The sequence below is a fragment of the Chrysemys picta genome, chromosome 2 (assembly GCF_011386835.1).
Source record: "Chrysemys picta bellii isolate R12L10 chromosome 2, ASM1138683v2, whole genome shotgun sequence".
NCBI classification, from domain to species: domain Eukaryota; kingdom Metazoa; phylum Chordata; order Testudines; family Emydidae; genus Chrysemys; species Chrysemys picta.
The window spans coordinates 88,340,553-88,363,782 of NC_088792.1; the positions used below are offsets into that span (position 1 = coordinate 88,340,553).

The window sequence follows — 23,230 nt, forward strand, 5'->3', positions numbered from 1 at the left end:
GCTGTTTGCTACATTTTATGTTCATTTTCCCTGAACATTTTGGTTTACCAGTGCAAATACTTGCAAAAAGTGAATTTTAGCTAATATTCACCACAAGAAAATATCAAATTACATATTCAATTGTAAAAAACCCCCACAAATTTCAATCAGTGCCTCATTGGCTGATCATCCAAAGAGGGAAACAGAAGCAATTCCTAGCAATTTATGAACCACACCAGCAGCCAGCATGAATTCTGAATTGTGAGTATTTGCAATTTGCAGTTTTTGCTTGATCTGCAGACCAAGAATTAATCACTGAAGAAATTTTGTATTATGAATAAATTCAAGAATTCCACAGTCTGTGGACAGCTATTGATAGGGGGAAAAAGGTGAAATTAATCAAATAAATTATTCATTATGAATTATTCACCCAACTCTAATTATAACAGGGTAGGTAGAAAAGTAATTAGGTTCTGAAAAGTGGTGGGATGATCCCTCTGACAGCTGGCATCTCACACACAGACATGCACACACAACTACATGGGAATGCATCACAAGCACACTTCTTAGGGAATACTGCCTATTTTAATTATAGCCTCACATAAGACTGATGGGTTTGAATCTGCTACGTGGAAAACTCTTAATCGCATTTTAGTTCAGGCCAGTAGCTAAACATGAGTGGTAGCAAATGGTTGGTTATACTGGCTTCTTTCCCCTCATTTAGTTTAATAGCTTTAAAATGTTTTCTTTCTGCATTAGAGAGAGCACTAAACTGCTGTGTACCTCAGGAGAGGAGTGCTAAAAAAAAAAACCCAAACCCTTAGTTCAAACGAAAAATCCATACTAAATTAAGAAGGCTTTCTGACCTGCAAAAGACCTCCCATTTCACCGACTGCAAAATCAGAGTTCTGTAATATCTCTTTCTCTCTCTCTCTCTCTCTCTCTCACTCAAAACCAGTTAGTTATTTAAAAATAGTAGCCTCTTTCTTCTCCAGCTGTCAAGGCCTCTGTTTCCTACCTCAGAAGCCAGCATTTACTGATGTTCTTTGAGTGACATCCTCCTCAGTTCTAAGATGGAGCAGAGAGTGAAAGAATGTAGCATTTCACTGATGGATGCTGAGACCTTATCAAGAATGTTGCTTAGCAACCTCCCTGGTGCTGCATTTTGGAAGGGTGGGGGAGAAAGCAGCATAACATACAAATTAAGGGGAATGTATGAACATGTTTTTTTAAAACATAGCCAAAATGAAGAACCACTGAGCAGTTTATCTCCAAGTTCCTTAACTATTTGGTAGGACTGGATCTGGCAAATCTTACCAGACCCACAAGAGCAGTTGAAGTGGGATTACTCACACCAGCAAGGAGTGCACAAGTGAGTAAACAAGATCTAGTCCTTTAGCTGTTGCCTTTATTCCCCTTTATCTAAAAAGGTGAATTCTTTCCCATGTGTTCCCTATAGCTACAAAGCAGATCAGAACTATATGATTCTTACTTATTACTATATTTAATTTGTATCTGACCCTATAGATAATGTTTGGCAATATAGGCCAGAACCCCCTTCTAGTTGCTGAAGGCCCTTGTGCAGCAAGGGCTAGCAATACTTGCGGTGCTGGGGTTGTGACAAGCTGTGGGTATTAACAGTGAAAGGTCGTAAGCTGTGCTTTTTAGGCAGCTTCTGGAGTTTTTGTTTGTTGACTTTTTACTATATTAACCGCTTGAGGGCAGTGTTTGGATTGACTGTCAGGTGGAAGTCATTGGTGGAGCAAAAACAGAACTTGCATTTGTGTGTGTGATTGCAAGAGAGGGATCTTCAATGCTCTTGTTAATATCCTACAAATAAGTGAGGACTCTATATTAAAGTGAACGTGCATTAGTGAGATTCATGTAATCTGCACATGGCAACTTTTGTGGACAGCAAAGAAGTAAAGTGTCCTAAACAAAATGAGTGGAATGGCTATTGGAACTTTAAGATGCTTCGTGCCCATGGATTCCTTCCAAGTGTGTGTTCTGTCTACAAGTGGCACACTCTTCATCTTTGTCATAGATCCCCTCTTGCTCCATCCTTACAGCTGATATTCTAACTCAATTTACTGCAAAAATGCCCATCATTCAAATATAAATATCCCAAGCTGCTAGCTTCCTCTGCAGTCAAGTTTTAAAGCAGAGTGTGACCTATATACAGTAAGTATAAAGGGACTGAAAAGTGAGGAGGAAGAATAGGAAGAATGATGGGGAAAGAGGAGGATTATGTGTGTGTGTCACCATTGCCTTTGTGTCATCCAAGAATCCCAACCCTTGGGTTAAGGTGAAACCATATCATATTAATAAAATTCTCACAAATAACACATTCTTTCAAATATATTTACATTAGATTTTTATTGTCCACCATCCTAGCAAAATTCACATTAGAGGGAAATTGTTGCTAGTCATTAATATACAATAAGGCTTCCATTTCTTCCTCTTGAATATCAGGTCCCCAAATACCACATAATAGTCCACAGTATGCCAGTGACTCTGGGATTTTATAACACTAGCAATTTGGAATGTACTCTGTTTTTTTGCCCGGGTGATATGAAATCAATCAGCACTGCAGAAAAGGAAAAGAAACCAACATCATGTATTAGTCAACTTCAAAGCATTACAAAATTCGGATTTCCACATGCTGAATACAAATGTGGCTAGAAGTGTTCAGATATTGCAATCAAATAGCTTTGAATGTCAAATGAAATTACTTTGGGAATCTGCTAAGCCCTCTTCTTAAAGCACATTGGTACATAAATCCCCTTCTTTCACTTGATCAGTCCAAAAGGCTATAGGATATATTATTACATAACAGAAAACATGACCAAAGTGTTAGTCATTAGCTTTATTGAATGCACAAATTCCCCAAGGTCCTAATTTATTCTAGTTCCATATCTTCTGAATGGAAAGCAGTCAGTGAACTTAATAAATAAAAATATACTTTAGACTCATTCACACTTGTTTATAAATATATTTTTTTCCAAGAAAATCCCTGGAGACGTTAGCATCATCCCTATCTTGCTCAAACTGAATGTGATAGCAAAATAAAAATATAGTTATTACATGCATATTAAATAAGCATTATGAACAAAACTGTTTTTGTTCCCCGTTAGATGGTAAAATCCTTCTTGCTTGACACAAACTCAGATAATAATAACGATCAACTCTAAGAGTAGATTTCTTTCTCAACTTAATTAAATCACAAAGATGCATACTCAGTCTAACTTTGACAAGCTGCTGCAGCAGCAGAGCCAGGTAATCAAGTGTCGCTATAACCTGAGAAAATGGTCATGAAAAGTGAAGGCTTCGTAGTGCAGAGACAGTGACTCGAACACTGGAAGAAACACAGACTCCAATTCAGGAAACCACCCTGTTCAAGCAAGCACTTCAACATGTGCCTAAGTTCCAATGACACTTAAATATGAGCTCCAATTTAAGCGTGTCTTTGAAGTGCTTTTCTGAATTGGATCCTAATGTGTTGCCACATGGTTGTGTGGAACTCCTGAGTCTCATGCGTGTGCTCTTATTGGAGAGGTTGCTGCCACCATACCAAACCAGGAAAATAGTAATGCTGAACCTTTCATTGCAAATTATTATTTGACAGCTTATTAACTAGTCAGTACATACATCAGGCTAAGTACTGGTGTAAAAGTGGCATAGCTTCATTGACCTCAGTGGATCTACACCAGGTTATACCAGCAGCTGAGGGACCTGCTCAATGGAATCTAGAGGAGAACAGATTGCACTCCTTTGAATTTAGTTGAACCATAGAATATCAGGGTTGGAAGGGACCTCAGGAGATCATCTAGTCCAACCCCCTGCTCAAAGCAGGCCCAATCCCCAGACAGATTTTTGCCCCAGATCCCTATAATGGCCCCCTCAAGGATTGAACTCACGACCCTGTTGTTTAACTTAACCATGGCAATTGTTCTTTATGATGTGCAAAAAACTGTGATAAATAAAAACAGAGACATAACTCTCCTGTTTTCTGTATGATAGTGGTGAAGGGAATATAGTTTTACTTACCTCAACTTCCCCTACAATTTAAGCCTTGTAGTATAGCTGGATGCTGTTAAGCAGTTATTGCACTCCACCATGGAGATGGTTACATATGAATGTTTGGTGAAAAAGTGTGTCTCTTGTATTTAGTTTAATGATCTAATTCTATAACCTGAACTTGGGTGAGGGTGCATGGAGAAATGTTCCTGAACAAATCTGGGGTGAGGCCCTAAGTTTCTCCACATTGAAGTCTCTCCTGAAGACCAATTTCTGTCATGATGCCTACAAGAAAATTGATAGTGTCACACTTGAAGGAACAATCTAGGTATAATTTACATAATTTTTATACATGTGTTTACTTCCCCCACCTGCTTTGTTTGCTTACATGTCAGTCTTTAGACTGTCAAATCTTGGGGTGGATGGGATAATGGGTTCTGGATGGAAAACACACTTTGGATGCTACTAGATAGAAATAAAAAACAACAATAACCATCCTTACATGAGAATTATTTGCAGATGCTGGGCCTACATTTGTAAAATACTCTGGGTATACTTGGGTATAAGAGGCATTATATATTGTCAATGCAAACTACTATTACCATTAAATAGAGTACACATACAATCAAAATACAATATACTCTTCCAGTTTGCAAATAACAGTAACAGGAGAGAAGAGAAAACAATAGAATTCAAAGATGAGGCTGGAAAACCGGGGGGGTTTTTGGATCTGTCTAAAGATGTGATTGATTCTCTATTCTACTTCAGTTTATTTGTGCTCAGAAGTCAGCTTCTGTGTGAGAGAAAAATAGAAAGACTAAATCAGCACTTTTCCCTCCACCCAAGATTTGTGTATATGTTGCAATTAGGGTAACAGATTATACCTCCAATTTTAGAAAATTTTCTGTTTAAATTTGCAAGTACATATACGCCTCTACAATATCTGACATCTGCTCATGCATGCAAATAATTGTTTTGACACTGTGACAGTTGCAAGAATGTTTTTTAATTTTTGAAACATGTCAGACTGATAATTAGAGTTTAATTCCCATTTGCCAGTGACATAGATTTTTGAGTCAAGGATTTTCTGACTTTCGCAATCCATTATTCCTAGTCCACACTGGACACTTCAAAACACGCAAGGTGTTTTTGTGAGACTCAAGCTTTTTCTCATTCAATAGCCTGCTTTCTGTTTTCCTTACTACTACGAATCAAGCTATTTCTGATTGTTTATGGATATTTTAATTGTTTTGAGACTTTTTTTTTATAAAAAAAAAAAAGGAAGGATGGTCTTATGCTTCATTCATTGGCCCAGATTTGAGAAGATTTAGATTCATTTCCTGGCTCTGCCACAGACTGTGTATTTATCATTTGTATTGCCATAGTCTCATCAGGCCAACCAAGCCAGAGCCCCATTGGGTATACACACATAGTAAGAAACATACCCTGCCTCAAAAAGCTTACAAAGTAATAGACAAGACAGGCAAAAGGTGCGGGGGAAAAGTGTTTATCTACATTTTATAGGGTTACCATATTTTGTGCCTCCAAATGGAGGACACTCCACGGGGCCCCGGCCCCGCCCCAACTCCGCCCCCTCCCCAAAGTCTCCGCCCCCTCCCCTGCTTCCCGCGAACATTTGATTCGCGGGAAGCCTGAAGCAGGTAAGGGGGAGTGTGGGGGGAGGAGGCGTGGCCCAGGGTGGCCCCCCGGCGGCTCTAGCCTGGGTCGGCTCGGGCCCTGGGGTGCCGGCCCCGGCCCCCGGCTGACCACCCCCGGCCCACCCAGCACTGCCGGCCCCCGGCGGCCCGGCCCCGCACCCCCGGCCCGGCTCCCGCCCCGGCCCCCCGGCCCCGGCCCGGCTCCCGGCCCCCCGGCTCCCGGCCCCGCGGGCCCGGCTCCCCGGCCCGGCACCGCGCCCAGGCCGGCTCCCTGCCCGGCACCGCGCCCAGCCCGGCCCCTGGCCCGGCCTGGCCCCCGGCCCCTGGCCCGGCCTGGCCCCCGGCCCGGCACTGCGCCCCTGGACCCCGGCCCGGCACCGCGCGCCCGGCCCGGCTCCCGGCCCGGCACCATGACCCCGGCCCCGCACCGGCCCGGCCAAGCCCTCCCGATTTTCCCGGACATGCCCGGCTTTTGGGGATTTCCCCCCGGACGGGGATTTGAGCCCCCAAAAGTCGGACATGTCCGGGAAAATCTGGACGTATGGTAACCCTACATTTTATAGATGGTATGGAGAGATTAAGTGATTTACCAAAGATCACTTTTTTTTTTTTTAGATTGTACACTCTTTTGGGCAAGGACTGTAATTAATGATCTGGAGGATGGCGTGGACTGGACTCTCAGCAAATTTGCAGATTACACTAAACTGGGAGGAGTGGTAGATACGCTGGAGGGTAGGGATAGGTTACAGAGGGACCTAGACAAATTAGAGGATTGGGCCAAAAGAAACCTGATGAGGTTCACCAAGGACAAGTGCAGAGTCCTGCACTTAGGACAGAAGAATCCCATTCTGCTACAGACTAGGGACTGAATGGCTAGGCAGCAGTTTTGCAGAAAAGGACCTAGGGGTTACAGTGGACAAGAAGCTGGATATGAGTCAACAGTGTGCCCTTGTTGCCAAGAAGGCTAATAGCATTTTGGGTTGTATAAGTAGGGGCATGTCCAGCAGATCGAGGGACGTGATCATTCCCCTCTATTCGACATTGGTGAGGCCCCATCTGAAGTACTGTGTCCAGTTTTGGGCCCCACACTACAAGAAGGATGTGGAAAAATTGGAAAGAGTCCAGCGGAGGGCAACAAAAATGATTAGGGGGCTGAAACACATGACTTATGAGGAGAGGCTGAGGGAACTGGGATTGTTTAGTCTGCCGAAGAGAAGAATGAGTGGGGATTTGATAGCTGCTTTCAACTACCTGAAATGGGGTTCCAAAGAGGCTGGATCTTGACTGTTCTCAGTGGTAGCAGATGACAGAACAAGGAGTAATGGTCTCAAATTGCAGTCGGGGAGGTTTAGGTTGGATATTAGGAAAAACTTTTTCACTAGGAGGGTGGTGAAGCACTGGAATGGGTTACCTAGGGAGGTGGTGGAATCTCCTTCCTTAGAGGTTTTTAAGGTCAGGCTTGACAAAGCCCTGGCTGGTATGATTTAGTTGGGAATTGGTCCTGCTTTGAGCAGGGGGTTGGACTAGATGACCTCCTGAGGTCTCTTCCAAGCCTGATAGTCCATGATTCTATGATTTACTATATGTTTGCACAATCCCTAGAGCAATGAGGGGGGGCAGTCTCAGTTGGATCCTCTTAAATTTTTCTGTAACACATTGTTAGTAATATGTTTCAGTATTTTTTCTGTTTGAAGCTGATAAATTTATTAAATAAGGGTTCTTCAAAGGGGAGGCTGATCTCCTTATTGAGCTCTTCCAGGTGTCCTAAGCGAGTGTGGTAATCATCTTGATGCAGAAAAAGCCCTTTCTCTAGAAGTGCCTTCTTCTGTGACTAAGTCTCCACAGTCTTTCCCCAGTCCTGGGGGTTGGCCTCTTATGGGAACTATTTCCCAGAGGCTTTTCTGGGGCCTGGTCCTCTAACTGTGGCAGAGACAAGCAGCTGCAGCTGTTAAGTGGCCATTTTGCAAGAGAATGTTGCTGTTTGTATCTCCCTGCCGTCCAGCTGGTAAGTGTTCTTAGCTCCTGCTGGGTTTTTGCTTTCTTATTTCAGCAGAGATGACACATCCTGACAGGCCCAGTCTTTACAAACATTAATGCACCTATGTAACTTATCTCATGTGTGCAGTCTTAATAACAAGAAAGCCAAAGGAAACTGGAAAAATAGTTAACTCTCCTTTCTTAATTGTTTTCACTGAGGACTTAGTAAATGTGGACTCATTATTTGTGCTGAGAATGTTCTGTGGATGGCCTTTATATGGCTCTTAAATGGAAATGGGATAGTATGAAAGGAAAACAGAAAGGCTGTCCTTGTCCATGTGTTTAAAAGATGCTGCTAAAAAGGCCCTGTGTTCCCTGAGGGTATGTGGGGTATACACATCTACATCCCATGTTCTTCTGGAGAGATTTTCACTCTTTCTTTTTCAGTGTTTCCCATCAGTAGAAGCCAAACCATTCCTTTACTTTAAAGCAAGGAACCTTAGGACCAAGGTTTCATAAAATTTCATAAGAAACAGAGAGCCAATACACCACTCTTGATACTACTTGTAAAAATAAAACTAAAGTAGTACTATTGAGCACCCCAATACAGTGTAACCCACTGGTGGATGTGTGTTCCCCTCTGTGCCTGATCCCCAGGAGATATGAGTCTGTGAACAGCCTCACAGATGGAGCTTTGAATCAAGTTGTAGCAGCTCAGGATTTGGATCTGGCAGTCCCTTGTTCAATCCTGTGTGTGTTGGTCCAAATGTCTGCTGTCACAATAGTGCCTGCATCCAAGGATTTTAAAGTGCTTCAGGTGTAGTCATTGATTAAGCCTCACAACATCCTGGGTATGCTAGGAAGTAGTATTAAGTAATAATAGCTAGGGAGATTAATAAGTGAGGCATGGAGAGAGTCTATTAAAACCCTGATCTCTTGACTTCCAATCCTATGATATAACAATTAGATAATGCTGCTTTTGTAGTAAAACATCCTGTACCGAAGGGTTCATTGTAGTAGGCATCTTGTTTCTCTCTCCTCTCCCAGGAAAGCTCTGTCTGAGGGCTTTCAGAATCCCTACCTATAAAAACATACAGATTTCACTCAAAAATGTCTCCTTTGACTGACAAGTTTGAGGCTGCATCAATAAAATCAAATGATCTGGATGAACCTAGATAAAGTGACAGTGTCCACAGTACTAGAGGTCTCTTTGGAAGATTTATGTCTATATTACCAATGAAATAAGAAGGTGGCCTGAAATTCTGGTAATAGGAAAAATATAGCTCTCCCAAGAAAGACCTGTTCATTGCACATCTTCAGCAGTAGCCACTGTAATCACCTTGTAAGGGTGTCTTCTTGAGAAGTTAACCTGGATCCAGGATTTTCTTGGGAACCTGAAGGGGGTTTAATGTGCAGGGATTTTTTTAAAGAAAAGGACACTGACAGGCCCAGGGCTTGAGAGGCATATGACTAGCTTTATGCCACCTTTACAGCTTGTTGACTGTTGAGCAGGACAGGGGTTGGGTCAGCCTTTGGCATAGTTTAAAGCTATCTCACGCTTGCTCTGAGCTGTGCCTGTGGATCAAAGAGGCTATGCAACCAGATAGAGATTACTGTATACTCTGTTTTCCACTTTTCTTGCCACATTCCCTCCACACCTCCTGTGCCGACAGATGGGGTGGTCTAGAGCTGGTGTTGCCTGCTTTGCCAGGTGAAGGAATCTTTAACTTGCAGTCAAGATGACTTTATGGTCCCTTTGTGACAGGGGCTAGTAGGCACTGTGGCAATAGAAATAATAATAGATAATAAGGTTGTGGTCAAGAATATGGCCCACAATCTGAGTTGAAACAATATCCACTTTCAGCTGTATTATTTACAGAGGCACCAACAAATTCATTCTGTTCTTTTACAGTCTTGCCTGCATTCAGTAGACAGCTACTCCTGTATTAAGTTTGCATCTTGTACCACTGTAACAGGAAAAGATTAGGGTGGGATACAAAGGAAATTTCTCCCAATTTTCCTTTCAAGAGAGTTGTTTGGAGTATCTGCTTATGCTGTACTAAAGAGTTTGGGGCAGTTATGATTTGATATCTGAGCTCTCTGTAAAAAAACAATGGTCAGACCTAGGCCCAGGAGGATGCTGGGAGTACATGATTTCCCTGACATCTGGATCCAAGCCTTTTAGGTGTTCCTCTTAATGCAAAATGTTAGAGATGCTAAATTGAAAATTGACTACTACCCATATGTAGTCATCCCCCCCCATAACACTGGTGAATTTATAGTACTGAAGGTACAGTGCTTATCCATGTTAATGTTGAAACTGCTCTTATGATACAAACTGTCACTATATGCTACCCTGTGATATGTCTCAATAAATTTCACAATAAAGGGCTAGACACTGCTCTCAGCGACACCCATATAAACCTGGAGTAACTCTTCGTACAGTTGACATTAATAGTATGTGACTATACGCATATTCCAAGGCTCTGAGACATGATGTCATCTCTGTCCAAAAGTTCATACAAAACTCAAAGGCCTAGGAAGAGGCTCTAATTCCTTATTCTGTATATTTCCTGTCTTTGCACCATTCACTCATTCCTTTCCACTGGGTGAATACACTCATTTTATAGAGTCATTCTTACTCTTTCTCAATGACTATTTTAAGTGTTTCTTACAAACTCGAACAGCTTCAACAGGAGAGATTCCCACCTCAGAATGCCCCTCCTGTCACTCAGTGGAGAGGGTGCTCACCCAGGATGTGTTCTGTGTTCAAGTACCTGCTCTGAATTAGGTAGAGGAGGATCTTGGAGCTGGATCTCCCACATCATAGGCATGTGCTCCAGCCCCAGGGTTATTGGGTGTAAGGGTCAGAACCACCACCACTGTGCTTTGTGCACAGCCCCACTGGTAGTTATGTTCTTAGATGGCCTCTGAGCATGCTGACTGGATCTCACTGCGGGTGTGGAACACCTGAAGTGGCAGTTAGGTGCCCAAGTCCCCCATGTGAATCTAGCCCCAAAGAAGAAGAGGCCGCATAAGCAAAACACCTGCACCAGGTCTTCAGCTACCATTCCACTGCACTTTTCCCCCCTTACATCACAGCTTTAACCCACTCCTCTGGCACACCACAGAGCTGGAAGTATTAGTTCCTTGAATAAGCCATTGAACACCGTGAATGTTCCCACTGTATCACAATTACAGAAATACAGGCACTAAGTGAGTTTATGCTGATCCACTGGGAACATTTTTAGAAAGTTTAATAGCCCTGAAAATTTCTCATTTCTAACCTGTCATGGGGTTGCCTAGAGGCTGCTCATTTTGCTGCACTATAAAGCATGTAGGGAATCAGGAATCTGGCTCAAGACATCATTAAAACCTTCTTTTTAGGCAGTAATAGTCACATGCCATATAGGTCGCTGTGTCCATTTCCTGCTGCACTTACAATGGGAACACAGCAACATATTGCAGGCCTTGAAATGCTTCTGATCTAATTAGAAGGGCTTACAAAAACCCATGTAGAGATTATGTGAAATGTTCAATGGAAGGAATAAATAAAACACAAATCTAATGTTAAAATCTGGGCATATTGCAAATGCAAAAGAGAGTCATAAAATATGGATTTTGTTAATAACAACATTAGATATATCATTGGTGATTATACAGGCTTGATCCCCTGATACACAAACAGAGGCAGTTCCTATGTTTCATAGGCTGTGTCTACACTTATGGCAGCACGTAGAGCACATACACTGCATGTCTCAGGTATAAATAGCTCTGTAGACAGTGAGGCACTGCCTAGGTGTATTAAGACACACACCTGAGCCTTAGGGAATGCCCCCTACATGCCCAAGCAGTGTCTCTTATGTCTACATTGCTGATTTTAGCAGTGTCCTGCTGTTGCCCCACTCTTGGAGGGAAAGACTCCAGCAGTGAGGAAGGGCTCTGGCAGGGAGGAGCCAGCAGGGAAAGGCTCTGCCGGCTCCCCACTGCCTCCTCCCTGCGTCACTGCTGCATGGAGCTACATACCAGAGTGTGAATGCGGCCTGCTTTTCCCTGTGGCGTGTCGCTACACGTACCCTATGTGCTGCCAGAAGTTTAGACAAGGCCACAGAAGAAGAGCTTTAGAACAGTCTGAACGAATTCTAGTTTATTAGCCCTAGGGTGACCAGAGGGCAAGTGTGAAAAATCAGGCTGGGGGGCGGGGGAGAGGGGGGTAATAGGAGCCCATATTTAAAAAAGCCCCAAATATCGGGACTGTCCCTATAAAATCGGGACATCTGGTCACCCTAACTAGCCTCAACCTCTTGGAGCTCTATCCTGCGAGGTGTTGAGCACTGTAGACCGGATCCAGCAAAGTACATAAAACATGCTTACCATGACGCATTTGAGAAGTCCCATTCACTTCAGTGGCATTACTCACGTGTGTAAAGTTAAGATCATTCTTAAGAGCATTACTGGGTGAGGCCTAAAGTGTTCATCACCTTGAGGATCTAGACCAGGGGTCGGCAACCTTTCAGAAGTGGTGTGCCGAGTCTTCATCTATTCACTCTAATTTAAGGTTTCGTGTGCCAGTAACGCATTTTAACATTTTTAGAAGGTCTCTTTCTATAAGTTTAGTTATATATTATAGACTATTGTTCTACATAAAGTAAATAAGGTTTTTAAAATGTTTAAGAAGCTTCATTTAAAATTAAATTAAAATGCAGAGCCCCCCCGGACCGGTGGCCAGGATCCGGGCAGTGTGAGTGCCACTGAAAATGAGCTTGCGTGCTGCCTTTGGCATGTGTGCCATAGGTTGCCTACCCCTGATCTAGCCCTTGGTGCATTTGTGGAGGAAAGACATTTCACAGTACTGTTTAAATAGACTGAAAATGTTAATGCTGTAAAGATTGAAGACGCCTGTATTATATGATACAGTGTTCAGTGGTGGAAGAACAGAAAGATAGGTCCCTTCCCTCAAATTCTGATGAGTGTAACACTTATTTGTACACCTCAAGTATGCCAATTCAACTGTTCAATACTTCAGAACATTTAATTCTGCTCCATTCCCTTCCCCCTGCGCCCCACATCCAGCCCTGCTTCCCTCTCCCTTTTTGCCCCCCCAGCCAGTCCTGCTCCTCTCACTCTTTCTCTCTGTCCCCAATCTAGCCCTGCTCCTCTCCCTTGTCCTGTGTGCCCCACATACAGGATTGCTGCCCACCTTGCCCATTCCACATCCAGTCTTACTCCCACCCCCAATCCAGCCCTGCTCCCACTCCTGTACCTGGGATCTCTGGGCGGGAGTTGCCATCACAACCTGCACTGGGCAGGAGCACACACACCAGGTGACCCTGTTCCAGTGATGGTGGGGCACACACTCTCCCTCTCCCCATTGCTCCCCTGAGGCTGCAGCTCCCTGCTAGGCCAGAAAAGGTGAGCAGCCTGGCCTGCTCCTCATGCCCTATATAAATCCTTGCCCCTCCCTGCTGGCTCAAGGCTTCCTGTCAGTCCCTGGTGCCGAGAGAAGCTGCCACAGGTTCTGGCAGGAGGGCCTGGCTGGCAGAGTGGGACCGAGGTGCCATTTCTCAGCCAGGTGAGCAGTGCACATCTGGGCCTCATTTCTGTGGGTGCAGTTGTACCACTGAACCATGCCTAGAGCCACCAGTGCTCCTGGGCTCCTCTGAGTTAGATGGGCCCCTGTGCACCTGCACTGGCAGCAGGCAGATTGGAGAACTAGCCTAAACAACCACTCTTGATGGGAAATCCAACTGATATTAAGAAAGGAGTTGATTAGTGGTTTCAGTATAGCTGTACAGAAAGGTGGTTAAAGACTTAAACACCCCCTCTGTGAGCTGACAACTTAAGAGAAAGTTCTGTTGCTAGGGAGACTGCAACCAAAAAGTATCATGCTAATTCATGTTTTTATTTTAAACAAGAAATGTTGATTACTGAATAGATTTAACAGATTCTTTTCATTCTCTGGTCCTGTATCAATGATAGATCAAAGCCTGGGGGCTACTCTAATTTGTGCTGGAGCACCAGTTGGACATAGAGCCGCCCCAGGATTGGGGGGCAGGGGGGACTACAAAGATAATGTCAAGATGTGCTGGGCACTCCTCAACTGGAGCCAAGGATCAGGGCCAGAAGCTTGAACTGAGGGAGTTTTAAGAGGAAGAATTTACTTTTTGTTTTTTCCTTCTGTTACAGTAACATAAAGACTTAAATTAAACTTAACGCCCCCAAACAATCTCCTTCAGTAACACAAGGGTCCCACAATAGATGCTATTATTCTTCCTCATACAGAAACTATTCTAGTATGTTTGTACTGTCAATATGAATTGCATCTTGCCAGTTCATGCGCCATTCTTCGTGGAGTAGATGATTCACTCTTTGACGTACAGAGACAGATGACTCTTCCGTATCCTGCCCCTCACAGACGCATAATCTGTACTTCGTAGGTCAAATTTGAAAAAATAGGCAGAGGCTCAGATCCTGCAATGTGTGCACCTGTTGGACCCACATTGAGCCCCGTAGACTTCAATGGAACACGGGGGGAGGGGGACCCACAGGTGTCTGCCCCAGTGCATCTCATTGTAGGGTTTGGGGCCTTAATTTGCATAATGTGAGAGTGGTGGTTTGTCGATAACTATACATGCCAAATATGCTGTTGCAACCATACAATGGATGGTTGCATGAAAAGCAATGTGCTTTGTATGCGCAAAACCAGCTCCTGAAGTTCTTAATGTGAAAAGCCCATGGACCTCAATACGAATTTTATTTAGTTAAGAACAAGTAAGAGCTATGCCATTTGCAACGCACTATCTCGATTATGCTGCTACATATGTGTATAAATTAGCAACCTAGTTTTGGCCTTAAGGGTTTGATCCTGCACCTACAGAAGACAGTGACAAAACTACTATTGACTTCAGTGGTGCAGGATCAGGCCCTAAATAAAAAACTCTGGAAGTTATGAGTGGGATTCACAAGGGGGATTTAGGCACCTAACTACCACGCTAGGTGCCTGAGTCCAACATTTAGTGCCATTGGCATTCACAAAACTACTGCTCAGTGGCCACCTAACCCTGCATGTGCCACAATCCCTAAGCCCCTCGTTTTTTGCTGTTGAAGTTCCCACCTTGCCTGCATTTCTGTGGCTGGACATGTGCACAGCCAAATCCTGACACTGATCAATGGCTCAATACCTAACTCACACCTAAGCCCCTTCAAGATTCACAGACTAGGTGTTCTCCCACCTATCTTGCCTTTGTGGCCTATCCAGTAGACATGCTCAGAGCACATCCACATCCACACAAAACAGATGGGAAAGGGGCCCCCACCCACAACTTTAGCCCAGTGGTTAGAGCACTCACTGAGGATGTGGCAAACCCAGGTTTAACACCCCCCGCTGCTTGACATGCATTAGTGTCTGCTACGTCCCAGCAGAGTGTCCTCTGGGGTGTGTGGTACTCTGGAGCAGTGCACTCTCAGGGCATGGCTACACTTGCAGATGTAGAGCGCTTTCAGTTAAACCAGCCTTCGTAGAGCGCAATAGGGAAAGTGCTGCAATCTGTCCACACTGATAGCTTCAAGCGCACTGGCATGGCCACATTTGCGGCACTTGCAGCAGCATTGGGAGTGGTGCATTATGGGCAGCTATCCCAGCATGCAAGTGACTGCAATGTGCTTTTAAAATGGGAGGGGTGGGGTGGAGCATGACAGGGAGTGTGTTGTGTGTTTGTGGGGGAGGGGGGAGAGAGTGGGTTTTTGGGGGGCTGAGACCCATGTCGGCATCCTGTCTTGTAAGTTCAGACAGCAGCAGACCTCCCCCTCCCTCCCGCTTCTCTCTCTCACACACAGCATTTCACAGTAACAGCTTGCATGCCGGCTGTCAGAAACGGAGCTTTGAAGGGGCATTTCTGCATTCGTACAGGAGTTCAAAACAATGACAAGAGTGGCCACTTTCTTAAGGGGATTATGGGACGTTTCCGGAGGCCGATCAGAGCACAGTAATGCAACACCTCGTTCACACTGACGCCCAGGCATTGTAGCCAAGGCACAGCAAACGTTATTCCTCTCGCCAAAGTGGAGTACCAGCAGCGATGTAGCTGCGGAGTCAAGTGCTCTACGTGCCTTGCCGGTGTGAACGAGGAGTGAGCTAGTGCGCCCAGGGCTCCTTTATTGCGCTGTAACTTGCAAGTATAGCCAAGCCCTTAGTCTCTCCTGTTGAAGCTGGTCCACATTGTAGAAGTAATTGAATAGTCATTGGGCTGGAGAGAGTGACTCAGAATGATTCCAAACCCCAATGGTTAGGGTGTTCACCTGGGAGGTCGGAGAGCCAGGTTCTGGTCCCCCTGCTTCAATGAATGTTTAATTATTTAGACACAGTAGAATGGCTTCAAAAGGAGAGCTTGAGAGATCACTGCCCAGTGGTTAAGGCCCTCTCCTGAAAGGGGGGGAAGCCCTAAGTTCAAGTCTCTGCTCCATGACAGGCGGAGGAGAGAATTGAACTGGGGTCTCTAACCACAGGGATAATGGTTGGGGGAGAGTGGGAGGGCTCATCCGCCTTAGTTTTTCTTGACAAAGGAGAGGACTAACCTGTCTGGTTTAGGCATCTAACTCCAGGACAGAGCTCATAGCTGTGAATCCCAAATGGAGATGGGCATCTAACTCCCACTGAGGAGTGGGGCTTAGGTCACACCCCTCTCCTCAGCATTTCCTACTGGCTAGTTAGGCGTCTCCCTGCTCAGTGTGCCAGCTTCTGTGGATCCCATTCTTAGGCACCTCACTCTCCCATGCATTGGATAGGGAGTCTGGGCACCTAACTCAGGGCTGCGAATTCTACCTGGCAGCAGGTAGTGCAGTGCTCAGCAGGACAGCACTCAAGTCCCCGTTGTGAATCGCACCCTACAGTCTTTATTCTTCCCATGTAACATTCATGAAAACGCAATAAACTTATTTAAAATTGATAGGAGGGGAAACAAAAGAGGCCATGACGTGACACAACAGTGTTGAAGAGGTACGCTCCGCATGCGTGAAAGGGATGAAAACTGTTTAAGATATGCATCAATGGACTGGGAGCTTTGTGAGAAGGCTTAAATAACTCTCTCATTAAATACTGCAAAATGAGTATAAAAGCGACTATAGCAGGCTGCAAAACTGTTGTGCCATAGAATAGAATAAATATAAATAATAATAAAATGGATGCAGTACAATGTTAAACCAACTGCATGTAAATAGCAGAAGGGTTGCAATGCATAATAAAAAGTTTAAGGCAAAACAGAATGACCACAACATCAGAATGGACAGAATATGTGGTGAAACTTTGTACCAAACAGAATATAGCCCAGGGAATCAGACAAAGACATTTGGAGTGAAAGTGATGAACGATCAGGTATGCTTCAGAATTTTCCACATTCTTTTGTCTTTCCTCAGCTGTCAGCAATAATATGGGGGGAAAAATCCTGCTTGTGATCTCATTTTCAAACCAATTATTGTACATCTGGTAATGTCACTGCCTAAAGCCTAGCTACTGAGCCCTTAGAATAAGTTTCTGTGCCACCGCAAGCCTCATTTCTTCAGGGAGGGTTTCGAGAATTCAGGATCACTCTTGCTCTGGTGATAGGTGTGTGCAATGTATTGCACGCTGGTAGAATTCCAAGTTCTGGGCTGGATTCTCTTTTCACGCTAGTATAACCCCATTGACTTTAGTGGAGTTTCCGCTGTTTTTCAGTGATGTCAGTGAGGGGGGACCAGGCCCTCTCTCCCCCTGTCCCCACAATTCTGCACCACTGGAATCTTTCATGCTATGTATCAGTAAATCCTAGCATGTTGCCTGCTGCTAATAGATCTGAATATTTTTCCTACTTGAAGAAGTGGAAATTTGTAATAAGGCTGATTTGGACACCTTCCTACTCCTTTTAGTCATTATGTCTGAAACATTAGCACTAAGTGCAAATGCATGTTTCATCTGTATACAGCTCACCACATACAGATCCGAGAAACTATGAGCTTACCACAAAAGCAAGTTTTTGGTTTGAGAAGGAAAGAGTGCGTTCTGTTAAGCATTTATGCTAACAGAGGCCAATCAAGTTATAATTGGCTCTGATTGGCACCCCCACAAGTTATAATGTTCTTGCAGGCACTCACAAAGGTGTGAAATTCTTTCCTTCCTTTGAAACATCAAAGAAAATTAAAGCAATTACTTCCAATCTGATTCATAATCTCAAATGCTTTTCTGGCCATAAGTGAGGGCAAAAATACCTCCAAACACCCAGTATCATTGGGGAGAGAAAGTAAATCAAGTAGCTGAATGATCGCTATAAGCAATGGTAAGTATAAAACTGAATTCCACCAAATTTTTTTTTTTTTAAATAAAACTATTCCCACCATAGCACTCAAGTCATCCATATTTTAAATCCAAATGCTCTTTTCCTCACCCATTACCCACATAGGTTAATGTTAGCACACTGTGACTTTCAGAACTATGGAGTCATGTAGAAGAATACATGGGATACACCACTACAGTATTGCTATATTGCTATAGATGTTACATCATTCCTGTGTGCATATGTTAACATAGCCATGAGTAATCTTTGTACATCCTCACACTGCTCAGATCTTTGATTTCCTTCATTCCTTCTCTGCTGCTGAAGTATATTTTTAGCTGGGCTGAAGAAACCCAGCCTCCCATTTTTGTGAATTTCCACCTGTTATTTTTTCCCTCTGCAAAATTAATTTCAGGTACAAGTTTTCACCTCACACTCTTTGATTTATACCAGCAATTAAACCACAGGTATTCTGATTTGTGCTGACAATTCCACTGCAGGTACAAAAATAAAAAAGTCCCTATATGAAAGAGAGGCTGCCACCCTTCTGAAAGTGTGCCTCTGTATATTCAAACATCCACCAATACCACAAAAACAAAAAAAGACCAAATGCTACTATTTGGTTTGGGAATGCAAGATAGGAAGGCAATAGGAGAGAAGAAAACTGGTTTTAAAAGGAAAGAAAAATTCTAAACAAACCTGCTAATGTATTAGTTGTAACAATTAGCAGAGGAGCTCTTTAAAAAGGTTTTAAAAGCTGTTAAAAATATCAGCATCATTTAAAGCCTTTTGAAGAACCTTCAGTCCATTTTATCTTATCTTGCTACTACCTTGTCTTGTTCATTTTATGTTGCTGCCCAAACAATGCCCTGGGGTGCTAACACATCCTTGGTTTGTATCTCCTCTCAATTGGATGCTGCTGCTGACATCAGATACAGATCTGAACGTTTCCTGGAAAGAGATTCTAGTCCTTCATTTCAAAGATCCATCTCTAAGTCGTGAAGTACTAGTAATGGTTTTTCTTTCTTCTAAAAATCCCATTTACTTTCTGTTTCTTATAGTTTGACGAAGATTTAGCAGCAAGCTGGTGAATCCATGTAGCCCATTTAACAAATGCAGGCTTGGTGAAAACTCAAGGTCATGACTGTTCTGAATAAAAATAGTGGCATAGGAGGTAAGAGCTCAATTCTTCTATTTCTAGAAGTTTAAGCGCTGCTTAGGTCACAAGATGAAGTGAGTTTGGTGGTTTTATCCTAGTACCACATGGATATTTGTCTATATCAAAGTTCCACCAGATAACTGGGAGGCCATTACTGGGAGTGTCTGGGTAGCAGAGACCAGTGGTGAACTAGCAGCAGGTTATTCTAAAGCAGTGAACTGTGGAGCTAAAAGGGCAAGTTTTAACAGTGTCTCCCCATGCTATGCCTGGCTTTGTCTAGCGCTCTAAGCACCATACTTCATGAGCTCCTAAATTTATTCTTTATTGCAAAAGAATAAATGTTAACATTACCTTTAGATTTAGTCGTGCCATTTCTACAAATTCACTTCTCTGAATCACTGACTGAACTCAACAAAAGGTTTTTATCTGCTGATAACTTTTCATTTGAAAGATTTAAAGTGCCAGATGACATTAGCTCTAGTTCAATGAAATAATTAAATTTTCACCTTAAATCTCACATACAGGAAGCTCTCATCAGGGTCACATGAACAAGCTGATTGTATTAGTCATGCTACAAGAGTGATGTACTCATTCCAGTAAATTCATATATTCATGCTGAAGTATGATATATGATTGGATACTTTACATTTAACATGATATGGTTTCTTTACTTCAGTGTTTTTACCAGTTATATTCTTGTCACCATAATTTATATCACTTTTGCTCTGCTGTATGCATTCTGTAGTCTATTTTCATTTTCCTTGCTATGCCATGTTCCACTACATTAAAGAAGTATCCTCTGAGTGTATATAATATAGAAGGATAATAATCTGTCCACAATTAAGCTTGAAGCTAACTTTCCCCAATCATCCCCCTTTTTAAAATATCTCCTGTAATTTACCGAAACTAAACCAATCTCATTGAAATTTTACATGTAGAATTTTTCTGGAAAGACTAAAGCAAATAAGACAAGACATTTGTGAATGATGAGTTATTGAAATGAAGTGTTTGAATGCTTTTAGAAGTCTCCCACCTTCTGCCTTGTCATAACCCAAAAAACATCCAGATGGCTTGAGATAGATACATCTTTGGACTTTACACTCTCCTGGTCTAAACATTTAATTGGTACCTGTTAAGGCTGATTTCCCACTCTGGCACTTTGCGGGCCCCCACCTTCTGCACTCAAAGATTCTAAACATTTAATACTGGCCACTCCAGGCAGGTATTAAACTCCCAAGGTCACAGCTTCTCTCTGACCTTGGATGGGTAGATGCTGCCACCACGCAAGTGCAAAAAATCCCTTTGGAGGGATTCCCAGGAAGGCACACTTGGGAATTCCTCCCCGTGGGGTAACCTCAAGCCCTTTCACCCCCCCTCGGGGAAGAGCTGAAAAAGAAAAACAAAGGAAATCAACTGTTGCCACCAGCTAATTAAACAACATGCACAAACCTCTTGGGACAGAAAAAAAAACGCAATCCTGTTCTTAAAAAAGGTAAATTTTATTAAAAACAAAAAGAAAATACATCTGGAACTTAGGTTATTGCTAGATTTTAAAAAGAGCAAATATAATAATTAAGCATCAATAATGGCTTTCTTGAGGTCCAGCTTAATGGTTACAAGCAAAACAAAAGCATTTGGGGGTTAGCACAGAGAAGTCCACAAGCCAATAAGAAAAAAAAAAAAGGAGAGAAATCTAATTGCATCTTCCGAGACATTCCCTGATCTACTTACATATCTCAGGGTTTCAAATAAGTAGTCTCTAGGTATGATCTGATGGTTTTTCATACCTGGCTTAAAGCTTCCTATAGCATAGTTCAGCCCTGTTCCTGTTCTGCATCTCCTCTCTTCGGAGAACAACAACAGACAAAGGGAAATTTCCCCCCGCCCCGCCCAATTTTAAAAAGTTCTAGCTCTCCCATTGGCTCTCTTGGTCAAGTGCCCACTCCCTTCCTTTTACCTATGGGCTTTTTTAACCCTTTACAGGTAAAGCAAGTAGAGAACAGCTACTAACAGGGATTTTATAGCTAACTGGCTGGCTGGGTGGCCATAAAAGGGAGCTACCCCTGCCCCTTCATTTATCACAGTACCATTGGCTAGCTTTTTGGGATTAGAAGAGTTTACCCATGGATTAGGAATTCTATATGCCAGTTTTAACGGGCCCTAGGAAATGGGCATCACTAGATGCAAAATTTGTGATACCTTTATGTGCTTTTATGGACCTTATCATCATAGTATCTGTGCACCTCAGCAACATGAATACATTTACCCCCACAACTCTCTTTTGAGTTAGAGAAATACTATATCCCTGTTTTACCAATGGTGAACTGAGGCTCAGAAAGATTAAATGACTTGGTCAGGGTCTCACAAGAAATCAGTGGTAGAGCCAGGTATAGAGCGCAGATCTTTTGAATCCTAGTAGAGTCTTAACCATAAGACAAGTCCTTGCTCCAGACTTGTATCAGAGCCATTGTGAAACCAGAAGTCTCTTTCTTTCAAAACATACTTTACAGAGGCTGAGCAGTCTAGTAGATTGAGCAGATTTGGGAGCCAGACACCTCTCAGTTTTATTTTCAGATCTGCCACGCTCTCTATTTATATAACACCTTTTGTTCAAGGATCGCTAAATGCTTTACAAACCTGAATTATGTCTCATGACTCTCTTTTTAGTTACAGTAAGTAAGTATAATTATCCACATGTTATAAATGGAAAAACTGAAGCCAGAAAGGTTAACTGGCTTAATGCATATGTCCATGGCTGTGCTTTGAATCCAGGCAAGAGTCAGGAACAGAACCGACATCTCTTGTGACTGCATCCTATGCCGAATCTGCTAGACCAAGCTCTGTCTTATGCAAGTCACTTAACCTTCCTAGGCTTCTTTCTTTCCTACCCAAAACCATAATTAGCTTAGAGTTGATATTTTTAATATTTAGCAATAACTTAAGGGGAAAACCACAATAAATATAGTTAACCCCCAGGTCCTCGAATCATCATGATTTGGATTCTGGTAGAGCCTAAAGGCCCCAACCAACTTTGGGAGCACATTGTGCTAGACCTTTGCCAAAGCGTTTACAGAATGGTTTCACACAACACACAGTGAGCCTGTGGAACTCATTGCCATGGGATGTTGTGAAGACCAAAAGTTAACTGGGTTCAAAAAAGAATGAAGGATAGGTCTATCAGTGGCTATTAGCCAATATAGTCAGGGACACAAGCCATGCTCCAGGTGTCCCTAAACCTCCAACTGCCAGAAGCAGGGACTGGATGACAGGGGGTGGACTACTTGAAATTTTCCTGTTCTGTTCATTCCCTCTGAGACATCTGGCATTGGCCACTGTCAGAAACAGGATACTGGGCTAGATGGACCATTGGTCTGACCCAGTATGGCCATTCTTATGTAATTTAAATAGAAAAGACAGACAAAGGAAGTATTATTATCTGCACAGATGGGAAACCTGAGGCACACGGAGTGACTTGTCCAAAGTCAAACAGGGAATCTCCTGATTCCCAGTCCAGTGTCTTAATACAAGACCATCCTTTGTCAAAATCAACCATTTCTGAATTTTCTGATTTTCAGTTTAAGGTTACACTTAGCCCCCCACTGTTGCCTGGTTTCAGCTCCAACTGGAGTATTTTCTGCAGTTTCCCCAAACCTATCACTCCCCATTTCCTCTGTCTACAGGAATCTGCTCCTGTTCCCTTCTCTTGGGATGCCAATCAGAAATGGTGTGGGGGAAAGGCCAGCTCTTGGAGCACTCTGTGTGTTGTTGTTTTTTTTACCACTGGTGCTGCAGGATGAGTGACACAGTGGTAACATGAAACTGGAGCTGTCTTCTGTGACATACCAGGGTGCTATCCAGACCAATGAGGGGCTGTGTCACCCCTGCCCTGTAACCTTGGGTGCCTTACTATACCTTGCTGGTAGTAGCTCCCACCTGGATTGCTCACAAACAGCCTTCCAGCATGCAAGCCACACCCTGAGTGTCTGTGTGTAACTGCAGCCTGCCAGCCACACTTGGTTACACTCTGGCTCTCACCAGCTTTCGTTATACTGCAGAGTTACCACAACACTCTCGCAGTCCCAGATTTCCCCCCAGAAATGTGTGTCCAGCCCTCTCCTGGATAGTCCAAATATATT

General features: G+C 43.3%; 1 long non-coding RNA gene across 1 annotated transcript in view; it reads left to right on the forward strand.

Moving 5' to 3' along the window:
• Window positions 1-7,415: 7,415 nt before the first annotated feature.
• The window catches only part of LOC135981394 (uncharacterized), a 91,649-nt gene continuing 75,834 nt past the window's right edge, over window positions 7,416-23,230 (forward strand). The window contains exons 1-2 of the long non-coding RNA XR_010598386.1: window positions 7,416-7,659; window positions 18,997-19,109. This is a non-coding gene — a long non-coding RNA (uncharacterized LOC135981394). The remainder of the gene's footprint in view (window positions 7,660-18,996; window positions 19,110-23,230) is intronic.